The 7,257-nt window shown below is 35.1% G+C and overlaps 1 long non-coding RNA gene across 1 annotated transcript; it reads right to left on the bottom strand.

Moving 5' to 3' along the window:
• Positions 1-480: 480 nt before the first annotated feature.
• On the bottom strand, positions 481-1,329 carry LOC107695636 (uncharacterized). Its single transcript, XR_001635015.1, has 3 exons — positions 1,135-1,329; positions 811-930; positions 481-542 (listed from the first exon to the last, which is right to left on the bottom strand). It is a non-coding gene; the product is annotated as an uncharacterized LOC107695636 (long non-coding RNA).
• Between the last annotated feature and the right edge of the window lie 5,928 nt (positions 1,330-7,257).

Genomic DNA, 7,257 nt, shown 5'->3' with positions numbered 1-7,257 from the left:
GCCAGTAAATGTCTAAAGTCACACTTTGCCCTAAATTCACCCATTTATCAGTTAAACTCTCTGTAGTTTGACACGCCAGCAGCAGATCTGTACAGAAACACACAGATCATTCAGATTATTTCTGTTTGTGGGGCAGTCGTGGCCTAATGGTTAGAGAGTCGGACTTGTAGTTGGTGGGGGAGTGAATGTACAGCGCTCTCTTTCACCTTCAATACCACAACTGAGGTGAGACCCTTGAGCAAGGCACCGAACCCTCAATTGCTTCCTGGGTGCCACAGCCATATGGCTTCCCACTGCTCCGGAATGACAAAAAATATCATACATTAGATGTTTATTTCCATTTATCAAGACAGCTCTTCATGTTTACACATTCGTTTTTAATTAAAAAATTTTTGCTTTGTTTTCTGGAATATAAAACGTTTGTAAAAGCAGTCATAATAACTGAATTTTTAACATAAACAGCAATAAGAAACATCTTACCTGATGAGCATTGACATATTTAGGAATTTTCTTAGACAGTTTATGGTTCATCATTAATAAACCTAGAATAGCACAATAATATTTGATTAAATGCTGCTAAATTAATCAATAAATGTAATACAAACAAAACTGTACTTAAATATTATATTTATGTATAATTAATTATTATTTTATATATAATTTATAATATAATTATTATGCATATGTTTTAATTATTTAATATAATCTATAATATCTATAATCTATAATAAATGTCAAAAAATTCTAAAGCTTAGTGATAATTTTCATTACATGGTTTAAATATATTATGGTCTTGACTTTTTTACTCACCTATTACTGCAGCAAACAGCACAACAGTCAACAGACTTAACATAATGATAGGAATCTGAAGTGTTGTCTGATCTTGTGGTGGGTTTTTTCGCTCTGGTTCATTGTGACTTCGGGGAGATTCTGTGTTTTTGAGAAAAATACCAAGTTTTATCTTCTATACAGCCACGTAAAGTAACTTCTAAAATGCTTGTATAATTATTAGAAAAACAGCCAGGTAAAGTAACTTCTATAATGTTTGTATAATTGTTAGAAAAATTAAATAAATGCAATGCATTCTTGCCATTTAGATATTTATTTTGAATACATTTATTGCCAGTGACCTACCAGTGGTGTGCAGTCTGGTACGACCGCTGTCATCTTGAGACATTTCTTTTAGAAAAGCAAAGTATTAATTTATTGTTTGGATAGTTAGAAAACTTTTTAAATAAAGGGAATTCATTCTTTAAATTTAGATCGGAAACAAATCTGCATAAATATAATTTCATAAATAACAAAAAATAATAGACAAATATAGCTGCAAGCAGCAATTAAGGGGCCAAGCACAACAGAAGCAAAATGAGGAGCCAAGCATGGTATGGAGTGTCAGACCAACTGCAACAATGAGTAATTAAAGCCATTTTAGATTGATTTTAGTCAAAATGGCTGAAAAATCATAAATACAACCTCCAGTAATGTGATTTAATGGCTTATCACTTTTGACCGACAGGTGGTCAAATCGATGTGGTATTTTCTGTGTGAGGTGACAATGGCACACACAAAGTTTGGTGTCAATATGTCAAAGCTTTGCAGAGATACAGCTTCAGAGTCATTTTGGCATCATGCCTCAACTTTGTTGTTTCATCTATCGACACAAAATAACTTTTTGTCAGCACACTCAAATTTGACTCGAATTTGGTGAAAATCTGACAAATGATCTAGGAGGAGTTCATAAAAGTAGGTTTTTAAGAAAAATCTAAATGGCGGACAGGAAGTTCAGTCAAAGTCCCTTTAAGGCAAGTCATGTCACTCGGCGGCCATCTTTGAAACGCCTCTCGGGCATGCAAGTGCAGCTCCTATCTCTTTGAATGGGGAAACATCAAATTCTCCAAAACTGTTCACCAAGCTGACAACAACTGCCAGCAATCATAAATATTGTTCATTATGCTCCAATAGCATTAAAAAAAGCATATTTTTCAGGCTAGATCAGCCAGTGCGCATGCGCAGTCCTAGGCGCACGTCTCAGAATGGGACTTCTAACGGCAGCTGCAGTGACACGATGACTTTACTGATTAGCGATTGGCTCTTTTGCTCAGAAGGCAGGACTTCGTTCGATAGAGCGGCCATATTGAGCTTTGCATTTTTCCCCATTCGAAACTATACGAGTGACACGTCTAGGGTATTCTATAGTCTTTGGTTCGATCGACTATGGCATAATTCGAATCTCTGTTCTTGGCATGACCCAAGGAATATTTTGAGAACAGTTTCATTACAACAGGCCAATGTATTGAAATGTTATTAGCATTTTTAGAAATTTCAGTATTATTGGTTAATGAATGGTTTATCACTTTTGACCAACAGGTGACGCTGTTACCAAATTGATGTGGCGTGGTCAGTGTGAGGTGACAACAGCACAAACAAAGTTTGGTGTCAATATGTCAAAGCTTTGCAGAGATACAGCCTCAGACACAGTTTGACCACAAGGTGGTGCTGCCCCCAAACCTTTTGAGTACCATACGAGCATGGTGCTGAATACGCACACCGAGTTTCATAACGCCAATGCGTTGGTAAAATATAGCTTTTTATGACAAAATTAAAAATGGCCGACGCCCAAAATGGCTGACATGGTCAAATTGAGTATGGTTCGACTCTGCATGCTCCACTGAATCTAAAGCAGGGCTGTCCAAACTCGGTCCTGGAGGGCCGGTGTCCTGCAGAGTTTAGCTCCAACCCTAATTAAACACACCTGAACCAGCTAATCAAGCTCTTACTATGCATAGAAACTTCCAGTCAGGTGTGTTGAGACAAGTTGGAGCTAAACTCTGCAGGACACCGGCCCTCCAGGACCGGTTGTTATATATAACAACACAGTAACTTATAGTACAATGTGTTAGAGAAACAGGCTCATGACTGTTTCACGAAAACATGGAATTCTGTCGCACATCTGTCCTTCGGTAAAAACTGACGTTAATGACGTCAAGCAGGCGGTGGAGTGATAACTTCTGCTAATTATCCATATCGAGGTCAAATTAATCTCAGGTTTTTGCTGTAAATAACGAACATGGAATCTGATGACTACTTAGCTATTTTCGTTCTCCGTTATTTTAGCAGTGTTCCCCACTGAGCAAGTACGTGCATGCGCACTCTTCAGAAATGCCGCTTGAGTTCTCTTAACAAACTAAAAGACGTAGAATGAATGGAATGAAATATATAGATTTGACCACATGTTAGTTTGCTTAATTTGCTCAAGTGCTTGATTTTATTCGCGTCATACTAACAAGAAACTATGCTCCTAACCCCACGTTGAGAGCTCTTAAAGCATTAATAATAATAATAATAATAACAGAAACAAATATTTATTATTCTGAGTAGTAGTAGTAGTAGTAGTAGTATCTCAGAAGAATACATTTATTGCCAGTGATTTTCCAGTGTTCTGCAGTCTGGTACGGTCGCCGAGACTGAGACATTTCTTTTAGAAAAGCAAAGTTTTAATGTATTGTTTGGAAAGTTAGTAAACTTCTAACCACAGGTGGAGAGCTGTAGATCCAACCACACAATTAAATTTGCAATGCTGTTTGCGAACAGAAACTATGGACACCGGAAACACCTTGAATGTTACAAACATAGATGGTTAACAATGCTTTTGGGAAACACACCCCAGCGGTGTACAGTCTGGACCATAACTGTCAACACAGAAATAATCAGTTTGGATAATTGTATACAATAAATATACAACATAAATAATGATAATAATGTAGATTTTAGTTGTGTAAATGTATTGCAGTTTATCACTTACCAGTGGTTTGCAGTCTGATACCATCACTGACCTCTAGATCCCACCCTGGTTTTATACAGTAATAAATTCCTAAATCATCAACACTAACTTCATTGATTAATAAGCGGCTCCAGCCTCCCTCTGAGTATTTGCTGATGAATTTGTTGTTGTAATATTTTGCCTGTTCAGGGGGTCCAAATGATCTCAGTATCATCTCCGGACGAGCTGTTAGATTTGTCACAAACCAAATAATAGCTTTTAAATTAAAATCACAGGCTAAAGTCACACGCTGTCCTAAAACCACCTGCTGATCAGTTAAAGCTTCTGTGGACTGACTCCACACAAACAGACCTGAAGAAACAGAAAACAGATCATTGAGATCATCTGATCATGACAGAATCACACTCAATCCCACAGAAATAAACTTACAGAGCAGTGAAAGCAGCAGCGTCTTCATTCTGGGAGCTTGTTGAACGTGTGTTCAGGTTGAGCTTGTGTTCAGGTTTGTGGGTGACTTTTATAACATTTCATAGAGGAAGTGCTACTGCTGAGCTGCAGAAATGACCAAGTACTGTAAATCAGATGAAGTGACTCAAGTTCAACTTATACTGGCCCTGCTGGCGCTTGTTGTTTATTTACTGCTACTGGCTGAAGAGTAAATAATGACTCATTTTGGAAAAAGTCAGGACCAAATATGCTAAATAAATAAAAATGTTATTTTAGTTTTAATGAATCTAATATAGAACAAAAGGAAGTTGCCAAAATATACTTTTTTTCTTTAGGAATGGGTGTATACCATGTGGGTTTGCATCATATCCGGAAGATTAATCGAGTTCTTGTAATAGATGTTAAAAATAACTTTCCAGTTGGTTGCTGTCTTTACGTATTTCAGACGAAATAAAGAGATACTTCGTTAAAAAAAAAAAATTGTTAAAATGGCAGGTTTTTGAAAATGAATCTAAGATAAATCATGTCAGATCTTTTTCTGTGTTTATAAGAAAAAAAATCCAGGACACTTTTTAACTTTAAACCATTGCATCTGGACAAATATAATCCGTAATAACACTTCCTCCGGTAAGAAAGTCCATCCCATGTTGTCCTCTCATCAAAATCCACTGACAAATGTGTTCATAACTGTTTTGGACTGTTTTCACTTGTAAATAATGTTTCATCTGTGCGTATTTCTCTCCTGATTCAGACGAGATGACTTTTTAATGGAGAAAGTGTTATTATGGAGTATGGACTTGAAACAGTTTGAAGTTAAAAGCATCTTAATGATGAAGTTGTGTGGAGTTAGTGTTATGTTAGAATCATTATTATACACTTATACCTTTTGTTCTTTAATATTTTGAATTGTTTTTAGCTTTAGTTTTAGTTCTTCATTTAAATGTTAAGTTTTGAAATTTTGTGGACTCTCATTCTGACGCCACCCATTCACTGCAGAGGATCCATTGGTGAGCAAGTGAAGTAATGCTAAATTTCTCAGAATCTGTCTGAATAAGGAAACAAACTCAGGTGAGTCAGGGGTGAGGGTGAGTCAGTTTTCAGCAGTTTTAATACTACAATTGATTGCTTCTGTTGTCCTCATTTGTAAGTCGCTTTGGATAAAAGTGTCTGCTAAATGACTAAATAAATAAATAAAATAAAATAATAATTGATTGAAGCACTTTTTGCTTTTAATACAGCAATATCATAAAAAAAGTCAATCAGCTTAGATCTTATCCAACTCTTCCTTGCAAAAAAGCTTCAGATTGATCAGGCGGATCTTCTGTGTGCAGCTTGAAGACCAGCTTCAAGTCCAGTCCACCAGTTTTTCCCATTGGAATTAGCGCTGGACTTCTACTTGGCTGTTCTAAAACATTCTTCTTTCTCTGAAACCTGCTGCGGGTTTTTTGGCCTTTTTTGAAATACATTTTCAGAACATCCGCTCCTGCGTAACCTAGACAGACTCATTTGTTGCTCTGCTCCACCTTGTTGAACTCTATGTAAAACGGGAAAATGTAGATCCAGAGATGACATCTTATCTGGATGACCAATCAGGAGAGCCGCTGTCACTACATCCCAAACCATTTCATTTTTTAAAGCCCAATTTTAGCTAGAAGCTCGGAAAGAGACATAAATAAAGATATTACATTTAAGACATTGACATTTAACAACAGGATTTTTTTATAGACAAAAGCAAATTCATTGCATGTTCAAGTACAATTTCATTACATGTTCAAGCATCTCTCAATTCTGATCATTTGAAGCAAACAGCGATAAATCAACACAATCTCTCAGTATGAAGCTGTTTCATATACAGAGTTTGGCTGAACTTAGATATCAGTGGATCTGAGGAGGAACAACAGTAAGCGTCTTCATTCTGTGAGCTTGTTGAACGTATGTTCAGGTTGAACTGTGAATTTTATCCGTTTGTTAAGCTGTGATGTATACACCTTCCAATAATACTGTTTCCAAATCTTATTCCCTGTGACAGTTTGACTCCTTTGATTCTGACTGGTTCATTCAGTGGGTAGTCTGCACCCTCATTGGTTCCTACATGTAAAGGTCACACCTAATCCTAATCATCATAGAATATAAGAGTCATAATCTTATGATGAACCAGATTTTGATATCACACTGGGGACCTGTTCCATAAAACAACTCTATCATCCAAATAGCATCTCTACATAGTGTTACAGCGGACCTTCAGAAAATATCAAATAAACCAAATGACTCACTGAAATGATGCAAATTAATTTACTGCCGTTAATCGTCATTTGAAACCCTTACGAAAATTTACCATAGCTTTATTATTAGTAAAAGTGTTTTTTTTTTTTTTTGCATATTGATTACCATTTGTATAACCACAGTTTTACCACAAATGCCATGGTTAAACTATGGTTAGCATATCAAAAGCATGGTTAATTTGTGGTTAGCATGGTTTAACTATTTTATTTATTTAGTCATTTAGCAGACGCTTTTATCCAAAGCGACTTACAAATGAGGACAACAGAAGCAATCAATTGTAGTATTAAAACAACTAAAAACAGATCCAAATCTAAAAGCTAAAACTTTATAAATACTACCTATACACATTTTAAAAATAAAGAGATTAAATAAAAATGACAAATGCATACAACAAAAATTTCAAAACTTAAAATTTTAAAAGAAAAACAAAAAATAAAGCTAAAAACAATTCAAAATATTAAAGAACAAAAGGTATCAGAGTATAATAATGATTCTAACATTACACTAAATTTAAATAAAATTAAAATAAATTTAAATGAAAAACATAAAAAAAAAAAAATGTACATAACACTAAGCCAAACACCAAAAAAACAACTACATGTTGTTTGTACGTTTGTACACATACACATATATATATATACATACACGTTTATAAATTCAATATATATATATATTATTTCATTTCCATTTAGTTTGTTGAAGTATTAAAATAACTCAAATTAAATAAAACTAAAAACTTAATAAAA

The sequence above is a fragment of the Sinocyclocheilus anshuiensis genome, unplaced genomic scaffold (assembly GCF_001515605.1).
Source record: "Sinocyclocheilus anshuiensis isolate Anshui unplaced genomic scaffold, SAMN03320099.WGS_v1.1 scaffold706, whole genome shotgun sequence".
Lineage (NCBI taxonomy): Eukaryota > Metazoa > Chordata > Actinopteri > Cypriniformes > Cyprinidae > Sinocyclocheilus > Sinocyclocheilus anshuiensis.
Note: the sequence above shows the minus strand (reverse complement) of the source record. Positions and strands in the feature narration are given on the sequence as shown.